The following is a 14433-nucleotide window of genomic DNA, read 5'->3' on the forward strand; positions in this document are numbered from 1 at the left end:
AACCCGACAAAACCAAGCTATGGTGTTCAAATTGCAGTATGAACAAACACACCCGGGAAACTTGCTTCAAATTGGTTGGTTTCCCGGATTGGTGGGAGGAAAATCAAAGGGGAAAGGCCAAATTGGCCATCGGAGTTGAGGAGACTGGCGGAACGGAGAACACCGTTCGTGGGCGAGGCGGTGCCCAGGGTGGAACTCCATGCGGCGGCAGACGTGGTGAGGAGGTGGGGCAGGCAGCCTTAGCTGGACGCGTCGGAGGATCGGAGAACGGTGCATTTGGGGAAGGACATAATGGGTTAGGGTTTGTCAAACCCTACCCATATTATATTTTTCCGAATAATCCCCACACTCTTAAGAAATCACATAGAAAACCCCATACTTTGCAGACTGCCCCTTGTACTCTAAATAATTCAAAAACTGACCCCACAGTATGTGATAATACCTTAGTCAGCCCTAATAGTTTTAAGATATTGCACGATCTACCCATTGCATGTACTATCAAACATAAATTTGGTGATAAAGATGAACAGTGGATTTTTGATTGTGGAGCCACTGACACGATGACCCATGATAGGAAGGATTTTGTGAACTTTTATGATACTATGAAAAGTCAGATACAGACTGCAGATGGGGAATTAACTTCGGTAGAGGGGAGTGGGACAATTGAGATTTCACCAACATTAAGATTGTCAAATTGCCTATATGTTCCCAAATGTTCTCACAAGTTGGTGTCTATTAGCCACGTGACGAAGGAATTAAATTGTACATTACTAATACATCCTAATTTCTGTGTATTACAAGATATCAGGACGAGGAGGATAATTAGCCGTGGCACTGAGCGTCAAGGCCTCTACTATGTTGATTAGATGGCTCACCAAGGCAGTGCCGCAATGCTGGCTCACAGATCCGCGACTCGGGATGCTTGGTTGTGGCACAGACGTCTAGGTCATCCGTCTCTTGGTTATTTTAAATTACTTTTTCCTAATTTTTCCCACCTCAAGGATTTTGAGTGTGAATCTTGTGTTTTGGCGAAAAGCCAGAGACAGTCTTTTAAATCTTCTGAAACTCGTGTCAAGAGTCTGTTTTCTTTAGTACATGCTGATGTTTGGGGCCCTGCGCCCGTTACTGGTGATCATGGTTTTCAATATTTTTTTATATTTGTAGATGATTGTTCAAGAATGACATGGGTATATATTCTAAAAAATAAATCCGAGGTTTATGAAAAATTTGTCCTTTTTTACAAACTAATCCAAACTCAATTTCAGACAACCATTAAAGTCCTTAGGTCTGATAATGGGAGGGAGTTCGTCAATAAGGAAATGGCAAATTTTTTCATGGAAAACGGGTTAGTTCATCAAACCTCATGCCCATATACCCCCGAAAAAATGGAGTAGCTGAGAGGAAAAATAGGATAATTATGGAAATAACTCGTGCATTGTTTTTTTATTCTAATGTTCCAAAATTTCTTTGGCCCGAGGCCGTTGACACATCTGTTTATTTGGTGAACCGTCTCCCTACAAAAATTTTGAAAATGAAAACCCCGTTACAAGTCCTATCTTCTTTAGCCGATGTGCCTGAACCTCTTACTCTACCCCTTAATATTTGGATGTTCTGTGTATGTTCATGTTCCTAAACACGAGAGAACGAAATTTTCCGCATGCGCCATAAAATGTGTTTTTTGGGGTATGGGATCAATCAAAAGGGTTATAGGTGCTTTGACCCATCGTCTAGAAAGATAATTACAACCATGAACTGCAATTTTTTGGAGTGTGAATATTATTACACCAGTCTTAGTGGTCAGGGGGAGAGTAGTCATAGTAATGTTGATAGGTCAAGTGGACCCCTAAATTGGTTTGTGCCATCACCAAGTGACTCTGTCGTGGAGCCAATCGAGATAGCTAGTACTACCACCGAGCCTGTCTTGTCGGCTGTAGAGCCTCCTCAATCACCGCGTCCCAACAGTCCTCCTCCAGTGATATTCGAGGTAATCCCTGAAACTGGAGTCAATAGTACAAATGTTCCTAATGACTCGGTTGCAGAACCAACAGAAGATACAGAGTCTGCCAATAATGCCGTGATCGATGGAGATACCGGGCAGTACACACTTCCATATCGAAGCACGAGGGGCGTTCCACCCAAGCGATACAGTCCAGAACGTACCTCGAAGAAGAGTAGATATTCGGTGGCAAATCTGGCTAAAGCAAACCTGACAGAAATGGCAGGGGCCTTTGTGACGGCCATGTATAAGGAAGAAGAGCTCCCCAGATCGGCAGAGGAAGCAATGCAGATTCCACATTGGAGGGAGGCAATGCTTGTAGAAATGAATGCACTATTGAAGAGCAAAACGTGGGAAGTGTGTGTGAAACTAGAAGGGTCTAGACTAGTGGGATGTCGATGGGTGGTTACAATCAAGAGGAAGGCAGACGGGTCTATTGAACGCTACAAAGCAAGGTTGGTAGCAAAAGGCTATACTCAAACTTATGGAGTTGATTATGCAGAAACCTTCTCACCAGTGGCCAAGATGAACACCATTCGTGTATTGTTCTCTATTGCTGCGACAAAAGGCTGGCCACTACACCAGTTTGATATAACCAACGCCTTCCCATATGGCGAATTGGCTAAGCCAATCTATATGGAAGCTCCGCCAGGCTTCGAGGGAGAACTCAAGACAGGAGAGGTGTGTAAGCTTAAGAAGACCCTTTATGGTTTGAAGCAGTCACCAAGGGCGTGGTTTGGAAGATTTACTGAAGTAATGAAGAAATATGGATACAAACAGAGTAACTCATATCATACTCTGTTTCTGAAGAAGAAAGAGGGGAAACTCACTTGTCTGATTATTTACGTGGATGATATGATCCTTACTGGAGATGATGAGGAAGAAATAAGACAGCTAAGGAAGAATCTATTTGCCTAGTTTGAGATGAAAGATTTGGGTCTCTTGAAATACTTTCTGGGCATTGAGGTAATGCGATCCAAGAAGGGAATATTCATAAGCCAACAGAAGTATGTTCTGGATCTCCTAGCAGAAATAGGAATGCTAGATTGCAAGCCTGCAGAAACACCGATGATGCAGAACCATGGTCTTCGACTGACTGAAGGGGAAGAACTTATGCACCAAACAAGATATCAACGTCTGGTGGGTAAACTTATCTATCTTTCTCACACGAGGCCAGATATTGCATGTGCTGTGGGAATAGTGAGTCAATTCATGCATAAACCGCAAGTCGATCATTGGGAAGCATAGCTAAGGATTGTGCGCTACTTGAAGGGAACTCCAGGACACGGGATATTATTTGAGAACCATGGGAACTTAACAGTACATGGATTCACCGATGCAGATTGGGCAGGGAATCTAAATGACCGAAGATCTACCGCAGGGTATTTCACCTTCGTGGGAGGTAATCTTGTGACTTGGCGAAGCAAGAAGCAAAATGTGGTGGCCTTGTCAAGTGCGGAAGCAGAGTTCTGTGGAATCAAGAGTGGGTTGACAGAAATCCTATGGATAAAGAAGTTAATGACAGAACTTGGATTGATGTCAAACGAGCCATGTAGGCTCTTTTGTGACAACAAAGCAGCAATCAGCATATCTGAAAATCCAGTACAACATGATCGGCTGAAACACGTGGAGGTAGACCGTCATTTCATCAAGGAGAATATAGAGGCAAAGGTGACAGACCTCCTATTTGTTTGTTCAAAAGATCAGTTAGCAGATATTCTTACGAAGGCAGTGGATGCAAGAAGCTTCAGTGAAGTATTGGGCAAGTTGAAAATAGGAGATCCCATTGTTCAACTTGAGGGGGAGTGTTAGAAATCAGCGAGAATTATGGGAAGATTATGAGAAGATTGTGAAATCAATTTAGAATAATCCCTTCCTGTTTTAAAGCTAGGGTAAATCATATTTAAATCTTACCATATGTACATAACCTCCCAGCCTATTTAGGCATGTATCTTCCTATCATTGTATATACTTGAATAAGAATAAAAGAAGAGCTTTCTTCAACAAAATGATTAGAAGAGCTTATGTAAATCAGTCTTGCACTTTATTATACTTTGTTCTTATAGTATGATGGGATGATTATAATTTGGGCCCATTTCATTTTACTAAATTAAATTGATTAAGAAAATAAAATGTACAATACAACTCAACATATCTAGAAACTTCTTTTGAGCTACTTACTATATATAGGAGGTTACCACATCTTCCAGAGACATCTACAGATTGAAGAGAGAAGAGAGGAGAGAAATCGCAGTCAGACCTTTACGCCGTCGACCATCAAGGTCCAGTTACATATCTCCATTATATATTTCTCAGTTTTTTTCGTTCGTTGGATTTATTTATGTTGAAATAGAATTATAAATTCTAGTAGTATTTCTTAAATTATCTGCAAATTTGTTTTCCTAATTTTGATATGATTTGATTTTGTTTCTTGTTGAAAATATAGAATATGGATTCATATGATCCGAATGAAAACAATCTGAACTTTATTGAATGATCAAAAGTTACAAATGAGGAATAGAGCTTAGCTATTTATACAAAGTGTAGAGCTAAGAAAGCAAGTAAAATATCTTCCAACTAACTTTGTAACAAACTAACTACCCAACTAACTTCTTCTATCTCATCAAAATATCCAATGATGACATGACAATGACTCGGCATGTATGATTAATGAGAGCACGCGAGCTTCTCTTTGATGGTAGAGACATTGCATGCATGGAAGGAAGTTGACGTTGGCTTCATTACTTTTCACATGCCCCTTCAAGATGGATTATATAAACTCTCAAAATTCATCTTGCTTAGTATGGAATGGAAAGCCAATGTCCCTAAAGGCTTAGTGAAGATGTCAGCCAATTGAAGATTGTTTCTAATGTTCAACGGTTTTATCACTTTCTCTAAAAATTTCTCTCTTACTGTATGGCAATCAATCTCAATGTGCTTCGTTCTCTCATGGAAAATTGGGTTTGAACAAATGTTGATGGCTGATTGGTTGTCACAGCATAATGGAACAACCTTCTCAACCTTCATTCCAAAATCTTTGAGCAATGCAACTGCCCACACAACTTCACATGTGGCTTGAGCCATAGCCCTGTATTCAGCCTTAGCTGATGAACGAGCGATAGTTGTTTGCTTCTTTGCTTTCCATGAGATCATTGAAGAGCCAAGATATAAACAATATCCGGTCATAGACTTCCTCGTATTTGTATCCGCATCAGAAAATATACTTAGGTTTACTTTATTGCTGCTTGCATAGAATAGGCCATGTCCAGGCGAGCTTTTCAAATATCTGAGGACCCTTTCAGCTGCTTCCCAATGTTCATCGCATGGATTTGAAACATATTGACTTAGCTTATGCACAACATAAGTAACATCTGGTCTGGTGATGCAGAGGTAGAGTCATCTTCCAATGAGTCTCCTATATTTTGATGCATCTTTCAAAGGATTGCCTGAGTCCAGCTTCAACTTCTTTAGAGGGTCCATAGGCACAGTAGAGGGCTTACAACCTAGCATCCCTGCATCTCTTAATAAGTCCATTGTATACTTCCTTTGAGATATCAATATGCCTTTCTTGTTTCTTGCAATTTCTAGTCCAATGAAGTATTTGGGAGCTCCAAGATCTTTGAACTTGAAATGCTGTGATAGAAAGATCTTGAAGTCTTCAGTTATCTCTGGATGTGTAGTGGCAACTAGAATATCATCCACATACATTACAATGCCAAAGAAGCTGCTGTTGTCATTCTTAAAGAAGAAAGAGTGGTCAGAGGTAGACTGTTGCAAACCAAATCCTTTGAGCACCTCTGATAATTTTAAGTACCATTGCCTTGATGCTTGTTTTAAGCCATATAGAGATTTCTTTAGTTTGCACACAAGTGTTGAGTCTGAATTTGCCCCTTCAACAGACTGCCAATCAACATCAATGCCAGGAGGCAATGTCATATAGATATCCTCTTCAATATCTCCATAAAGAAAAGTATTGTTGATGTCAAGATGAGATAGAGACCATCCATTGATTGCAGCCTTTTGCATTTTCACAGTGGAGAGTTTAGCCACTGGAGAAAAAGTATCCAGAAAGTCAATTCCTTCAAGTTGAGTAAAGCCTTTTGCAACAAGCCTTGCTTTATATCTCTCAACTGTAGCATCTGGATTGAACTTCACCTTATAAACCCATTTGCAATCAATTGGAATTTTTCCTAGTAGAAGAACAGTAACAACCCATGTATCTGTTCTGGAAAAAGCTGCTAGTTCTTCTTGCATTGCTTGATGCCACTCTTCATGTTGTGAGGCTTGAGTGTATGTGCCAGGCTAAAAAATAACAGACATGAGTATGATATATTTTAGATAGTCAGGAGAAAGTTTGAATAGAGTAAAGAAGGAAGATATGGGGTAAGGTTACTGATGCAACTGAGTTACAGAGGAAATCAGTGAGATGAGAGAGAGGTTTTATTTGTCTGCCATGACTAGATATGGTGGTTTTATTTGGAGGGGGGTTGCATGGACATGGAGGGGGTGAGATGGGATCAGTATTTGAGGCAGAAGGAAGAGGTGGAGATTGAAAAGAAGAAGGAAAAATAGAAGGAGACAGATGGGACAATGGAAAAATATCTTCATGAAATGTGACATTTCTTGTGATGATTTCTTGCATAGAGTCCAAATCAAGGAGTTTATATCCCTTATAGTCAGGAGGATATCCTAGTAAAGCACATTTGATGGCTCTAGGTGAAAATTTATCCCTGCCCCGGTCTAGAGTAGAAGCATAGCAGAGGCATCCAATCACTTTTAAGTGAGAATAGAGAGGTGGTTTTTGGAAGAGAACTTGAAATGGAGTCATATTGTCTTGTAGGACAGAGGATGGGACTCTATTTATCAAGTAAGATGCTGTGAGAATGCAATCTCCCCAGAAATGGATTGGAAGGAAAGACTGAAACAACAGGCTTCTAGCAACATTCAAAAGATGTTGATGTTTTCTTTCAACCCGGGCATTTTGTTGAGGGGTTTCAACACATGAGTGCTGAACAACAGTTCCAAAAGAAGAGAATAAAGAGGGTATGTGTAGTTCTGGAGCATTGTCACAACGGATAGCTTTAATCTTTTTGGAAAACTGAGTAAGAATTGTGTTGAAGAACTGAGGCAGAATGGCTCCAACATCAGATTTAGTGTTCATCAGAAAAGTCCGACAAATCTGGAACAATCATCCACTATAGTGAGGAAATATTTATATCCTTGAGTGGTGGAGGGATTGAAGGATCCCCAAAGATCACAATGAATGAGATCAAAACAGTTGGATGCAATAGAATCAGATTTTGAGAAGACAGATGTTTTTGCTTAGCAAGAGGGAAGATATCACATAATGTGGGGCTTTTATTAGGAAAATTGAGAATATCAGACATTGATTTCAGTTTCCCATAGGATACATGTCCTAGCTGAAGGGGCTGGCAGCGGAAGCGTGCGTAACAAAACGGATCACATGAATTTGATCTATTTAGCAGATTATTTAGACAAAATCTATTCCCGTAATTATCACATGTATCATGCTCATAACTTGAATTAAAACATGTTTTAGCACATTAAATTCCTAAAACATGCTTACTACGGAATTAGCCATTTTACCTCGTTGATTCAATCAAGAATCGATGATGGCTTGCTCCGTCTCCACGTGAAGATCTTCAATACAAGACCTCGGATCTTCTGACTGGTGTCCCGGACTATACGCTGATATTTGTGTGGGCAAATCTCACCAACGTACTAGGACTCGAATAATGGAAGACAGAACTCAGCTCACGGAGGAGAGTACAATTTTCAAAAATTCTCTTAAAGGAGGGGGACAAATATTTTATGAATAAATTGTTGTCTTTTCTGTCTCCTTTATTCTCCTATTTATATAAGTCACATATTGGGCCCAGTCAGGGATCTAAGGAAGAATCTGGAACATGCCTCACCCAATTAGCTTTTTACTAATTAAATTGAACCCACAATTTAATATAAGCTTATATTGGAATATTACGAGCAGCCACTACAGAAGTAATATTGCACTGCCTTCCAAATCTGAAATTACAAGTATTCCGGGTTTCCTTTAATTGTATTTGATTTATTTCCCGCGCTTAAGATGGAAACATCCATTAATTAATTAATGTCTACTATAGACTTAATTAATTAACATATTTCGAATTCCAAGAGTAGACTTAGCAAGAAACTCTTATTTATTATTCATAGAGTAATCAAACTCCAACTAGCTAGGTTCCGAATAATAAAACCTCGTTTCGAGCTCCTCTTGTGGATGTTATCAAACGAGACTCTCCTCGCGCACGTTTCAACATAATAGCAATCATAGCACCTCTAGATAATGATCACCACTACCCAATATACCTGGATCGTTGGGTTACGAAAAACCCGCACCTTTGGTAAGTCAAAGTAGTGGATACTCAATATCGTATGGTCAATGCTAACGTACATTGATTAAGAAATTAATTATCAAGACCTCGTCTTTCAGTAGATAGCATAAAGACTCGTCTTGCTGTTAGATCCATTCAGTGCTATACCACACCAACGTCATCTTATTTCAATAAGGTTTAGAAATAATCGGACTGACATTGCAACCTTTCGCGATAGGTAGTCTAGGCCTATCTAGGTTGTGAAATTCTTATTTTTCTTTGTTTAGAACTGACCGTGTTACCTTAAATTGGACGACGCCCACAACCGGTCTACTAAAACAAAGACTTAGACTTTGTTACGTTTGCTCATACATTTAAATATGCAATAAACAACCATTAAATGTAAAACATAACAACATTATGACAAAAATAATCTGTTGCATTTATTGGAAAATAACCATTAGAGTTTTTCAGTATGCAATCACTCGAAAGGTGATTTCTAGTATACAAAACCCTAACAATCTCTCACTTATACTCAAAACAGCTTTCGAGTATACAAAATGGTAGTGCACACGTCTTAAATATCTCCCACTTATACTGAAAGCGAGTTGAGGTCTTGAATGAGTCGAACTCCCATCCCTTCTACGTGGCACTCGAACGGTTTTACCGCCAAAGCCTTTGTAAAAGGATCTGCCAGGTTGTTCTCTGACGCAATCTTGACCACTTTTATGTCTCATCTCTGCACTATATCTCTAATGATATGATACTTCCGCTCTATGTGTTTGCTCGCTTTGTGAGCTCTTGGTTCTTTCGAGTTTGCCACAGCACCAGAATTGTCACAATAAATGGTGATGCTCTTGGGCAGATTCGAAACCACACCTAAATCCATAAGGAAGTTCTTGAGCCATACAGCCTCTTTTGCAGCCTCCGAAGCGGCCACATACTCGGCTTCCATGGTCGAGTCCGCGATGCATTTCTGCTTCACACTCTTCCAAATTACGGCTCCACCTCCTAAGGTGAACACATATCCTAAAGTAGATTTTCTCGAGTCCTGATCAGCTTGAAAGTCTGAGTCAGTATATCCCAAAGGACAGAGCTCGACTGCATTGTAAACTAGAGCATAGTCCTTAGTCCGTTTAAGGTACTTGAGTATGTTCTTTACGGCAGTCAATGTCCTTGGCCCGGATTCGACTGATATCTTGCCACCATGCCAACAGCAAAGCAAATATCTGGTCTAGTACAAAGCATAGCATACATGAGACTTACAACTGCCAAAGCATATGGAATCCTTCTCATTGCTTGTATCTCAGACGGCATTTTAGGGCACATCTCTTGAGATAAATGGATGCCATGTCTAAAAGGTAAGAACCCTTTCTTGGCATCCTGCATGCTAAAACGACTAAGTACAGTTTCGATGTAAGATTCTTGAGATAAGCACAACATCTTCTTATCTCGATTCCGAAGAACCTTGATCCTGAGGATGTGTCCCGCGTCTCCCATATCCTTCATCTCGAACTGGTTTGATAGCCATGTTCGAACTGATGACAACATCTTTTTATTGTTTCCAATTAGAAGAATGTCATCTACATATAAAACTAAGAACACCACATTCCCCTTATCAACTTTCTTATACACACAGCTTTCACTTGGGCACTTTTCGAATCCAAAATTGCAAACAGTTTGATCGAAACATTGGTTCCACGATCTGGATGCTTGCTTGAGGCCATAAATGGCCTTCTTAAGCTTCCAAACCATGTGTTCTTTGCCCTTTATGGCATATCCTTCGGGTTGTTCCATGTAGATGGTCTCCTCAAGACTGCCATTTAGAAATGCAGTCTTAACGTCCATCTGCCATACATCCCAATCCATATAAGCTGCAATAGACAACAGTATCCGAATCGATTTGAGCATGGCCACTGGGGAGAAGGTCTCATCATAATCGATGCCTTCCTTTTGGGTATACCCCTTGGCCACTAGTCTTGCTTTGAAGACTTTAACTCGTCCATCGGGTCCACGTTTAAGTTTATATATCCACTTGCTCCCAATGGCAGTACAACCTTCGGGTAGGACGGACAAATCGTAGACGTCTTTGTCTATCATAGATTGTAGTTCCGAATCCATTGCTTTTACCCATTCGCAATGATCGATATCTGTATGCGCCTCCGTAAAATTCCAGGGATCTAATACATTGCTGTCCGAGGAGTGATCCATAGATTCTCCCAAACCAATGTATCTATCGGGCCCATGTGAGACCCTCCCACTGCGGCGCGGCACTACAATATTTTGAGTAGAAGTTGAAGTTTCGGGAATTGTTTGTACACTTGGTACTTGTTCTTGGTTAATGGAACTTGTGACTGAAGTTAGCTCATCAAGAGCCACTTCACTGCTGGGTTTATGATTCATTACATAGTCTTCCTCTAAGAATGTCGCGTGAGTGCTCACAATGACTTTCTTATCTCGGAGACTAAAGAATTCATAACCTTTCGTTCCTTTGGGGTATCCTATAAACAAATATACCTCTGTCCTAGATCCTAGCTTAGTTGGATCATTTTCTAATACATGAGCCGGGCAACCCCAAACCTTGAGATGTGCTAGATTGGGCTTACGCCCAGTCCACAACTCATATGGAGTTTTAGGTACGGATTTTGATGGTAAATTGTCTAAAATGTGACTTGCGAAAAGCAAGGCATGTCCCCAAAACGAAATAGGAAGACGTGCATAACTCATCATCGATCGAACCATGTTTAATAAGGTCATGTTCCTTCTTTCAGCCACGCCGTTCTGCTGGGGCGTGCCCGGCGCAGTCAGTTGGGATTGAATTCCCACTTCCGATAAGTAGTCCAAGAATTCGGCACTGAGGTATTCGCCTCCACGATCAGATCGTAGGCATTTGATATTCTTCCCATGATACTTCTCCACAAGAGTCTTAAAGTCTTTAAACTTGTCAAAAGATTCTGACTTGTGACGCATCAAGTAGACATATCCAATTTTCGAGAAGTCATTAATAAATGTGATGAAGTATCAAAAACCACCTCTTGCCTCAGTTGACATTGGTCCACATACATCGGAATGAACGAGCTCAAGTACTTCCTTGGACCTATTGCCCTTAGCCTTAAAAGGCCTCTTGGTCATCTTGCCTTCTAAGCATGACTCACACTTATGAAAAGGTTCCTCCTCTAGACCTTTGATAAGAACTTGTTGAACAAGAGAATGGATCCTCCTTTCATTGGCATGACCAAGTCTAAGGTGCCACAAGTACGTTTCGTTCATTGAACTTGAAGGTTCTTTTCGTTTCTTTGAAATTTTCGATGTTGTATTGAGTTCTGATTTGCGATTATTAAACTGTGTAGAAGTGATTGTGTACAGATTGTTTTCCATGATACCACAGACAGATATAAGAACCATCTTTCTTAATAACGCAGTTGTCATTAAAAGAAATCGAATATCCATCATAAACCAATTTAGAAACCGAAATTAAATTTCTTATAAAAGAAGGTATCAACAAAACATTCTTCAAAATCAAAAGTCTATCACTACTAAAACACAAATAAATGTCTCCCTCTGCAACGGCCGCCACTTTGGTAGCGTCGCCCAGCTGGACTTCGATCTCACGATCATGTAGCCGTCTTGTCACCTGCAATAAGTCAGGATCAAAACAAATATGATAAGTGGCTCCTGTGTCAATAACCCAAGTGCAAATTGATGTCGAAGTCAAACAAGACTCGACAACTAGAGCCTGGTGCATACCTGTAGCCTTGCCCCGTTTAGGACAGTCTGGCTTCCAATGCCCCTTCTCTCCACACTTGAAACACTTCCCCGTAGGCTTCTTGTTAGCCCTCTTCTTCTTCTTTCCCTTAGCTTTCTTGGCCGGTCCTGAGTTCGGTGCCTGCCTTTTTCCTGCTCTAGGCTTCAAGCCAGAGGAACGAGGCGCCGAAATCATCATGGCCGCCTTAGCCTGGACCATAAGGTCCTCTGCCGACTGAAGTTCAGTCAACAGCTCTGCCAAGGTGTAATTCCTTTTGTTCATCTCAAAGTTGAGCTTGAACTGTTGGAAGCTAGGGGGAAGACTTTGAAGGATGATAGTTACCTGGGACTCGGGGATCGATTGTCCCTCCCAAGACCTCAATTTGGTTGAGGTGGCCCATCATCTTGAGGACGTGGTCCCTCACAGACGAGCCTTCCTTCATTGTCTTCGACATGATACTCCGAAAGGCTTGAGACTTCGCCGTTCGATTCTGAGTACCAAAAAGATTTTTGAGATTCTACATAATCTCGGCGGCTGTTTCCATGGCTGAATGCTGATGCTTGAGTACTGAAGACATAGAAGCCAACATGTAGCACTTAGCCATCTCATTCGCCTTATGCCACCATCTGTGTGCATCTCTGACTCCTGCCGCAGCGGTAGCCGTCGGCACTGGAGGTCGCGGGGTGGTGAGCACAAAGATATATTCATCTGCTGTGAGAACGATGTCCAAATTTTGTTTCCATTCTATGTAATTTTGGCCCTCGAGTTTATTTTCTTTGAGAATTGCGGAAAGAGGATTGAATGACATATTGACGATTTGATTTGCACTGCAAAACAGAGTATTTTACTATTGTCATAAACTTATGTAAGAAGTTTGATTAGATTAACCATAAAACTTTTAAAAATCTTACAACTGTAAAATTAGAATTTTGTACCCTCCAGAGGAAGTCAATACGCATTAAAATCTTACAATTTTACTGGTCACAACACCGACGAATAGTCCAGAGACCACAGAGTGGCATGGCCGCCTAATATTGCCTAAGCAAGACCATCTCTTTAGCATTACAGAGTCTCATTTCTACAACACACTCCCATAACAATGCTTATGTGCTGCTAACAAGATCAAGCTATCTCATAAATTCTGTGTGAACTTCTGAATCTCGCAGTTTCTTAGGATTATTGTCCCCACAGAGCAGGTGGCGATAATATTCGAAACTACATTCTAGTTCATACTATTTATATTTGAGAAGTCCGCCCTCATGAACTTGCTATTTTCTTAGGATTATTGTCACCACAGAGCAGGTGGCGATAATATTAGAAAAAGGCTTCATGAATTGCATACCAATTGATGGAGACCATATACCAACGTTGAGTTCATAATTATAGCTTAGATATTTGGGTTATGGTTTTTCTTTAATTATCCTTAGCCTTGAGGCAGTTGAAGGCTTAATTAAATTCTGTTGGTATTTAATCTACCGGATAATTAAATCTTTTATTAATTGGTATCTTCCATTAGGAATTATTGTTCTAGAATTTAATTCTTATTCATGTCTACTATAAGATATATCTAAAATAATCAAATTACTTAATTCTTAATAAGACATGAAAAATTAAATTCAAATTATTTCCATGTTCAAGATTAGGAAGAGATATTATATTATTTAACGTATTGATACATATCTATCCTTATTAGGATCTTAGATATATAAACATTAGGAAACTATTATATTATTCTTATCTATATCATCTAGGAATCAAAATAATATTATTTATTTCCATAGATATAGAAAATAATAAGATATTCCTTAAATCTAGATAAAATATTAGGAAGCTATTAAATTATTCTCATCCATATCTTCTAGGAATAAAATAATATTATTTAATTCCATAGATATAGATAATAATCAAAATATTCCTAAAATCTAGATAAATCTTCCAAAAAGATTTTATTTCCATTAAATAATAATATTTTAATGATATCTTTTAATAAAATAATTAAATAATCATAAAAATAATTCTTCATCGTTATCTCATCGTACGAGGTTCGCACGAACGATGAACGACGAAAATCCGACGAGTTCGTCGTTGGATCACGACGCACATGGAGTCTCGGCCACAGGCGCGCAGGTGGCGCGCCATCGTCTCGGCCAGCGGGTCGCCGCGGTTCGCCAGCGTCTCGGCCAGGACGTGCGCGGAGGCACAGATCCTCTCGGCCAGCGGCGAGCATCTGTCGTGGCTTCTCGGCCCGTCGGGTGCCGACATCTCTCGGCCAGTGGCGCGCATCCGTCGCGGCTTCTCGGCTCGTCGGGTGCCGACATCTCTCA

This window comes from Salvia splendens, chromosome 13 (genome assembly GCF_004379255.2).
Source record: "Salvia splendens isolate huo1 chromosome 13, SspV2, whole genome shotgun sequence".
NCBI classification, from domain to species: domain Eukaryota; kingdom Viridiplantae; phylum Streptophyta; class Magnoliopsida; order Lamiales; family Lamiaceae; genus Salvia; species Salvia splendens.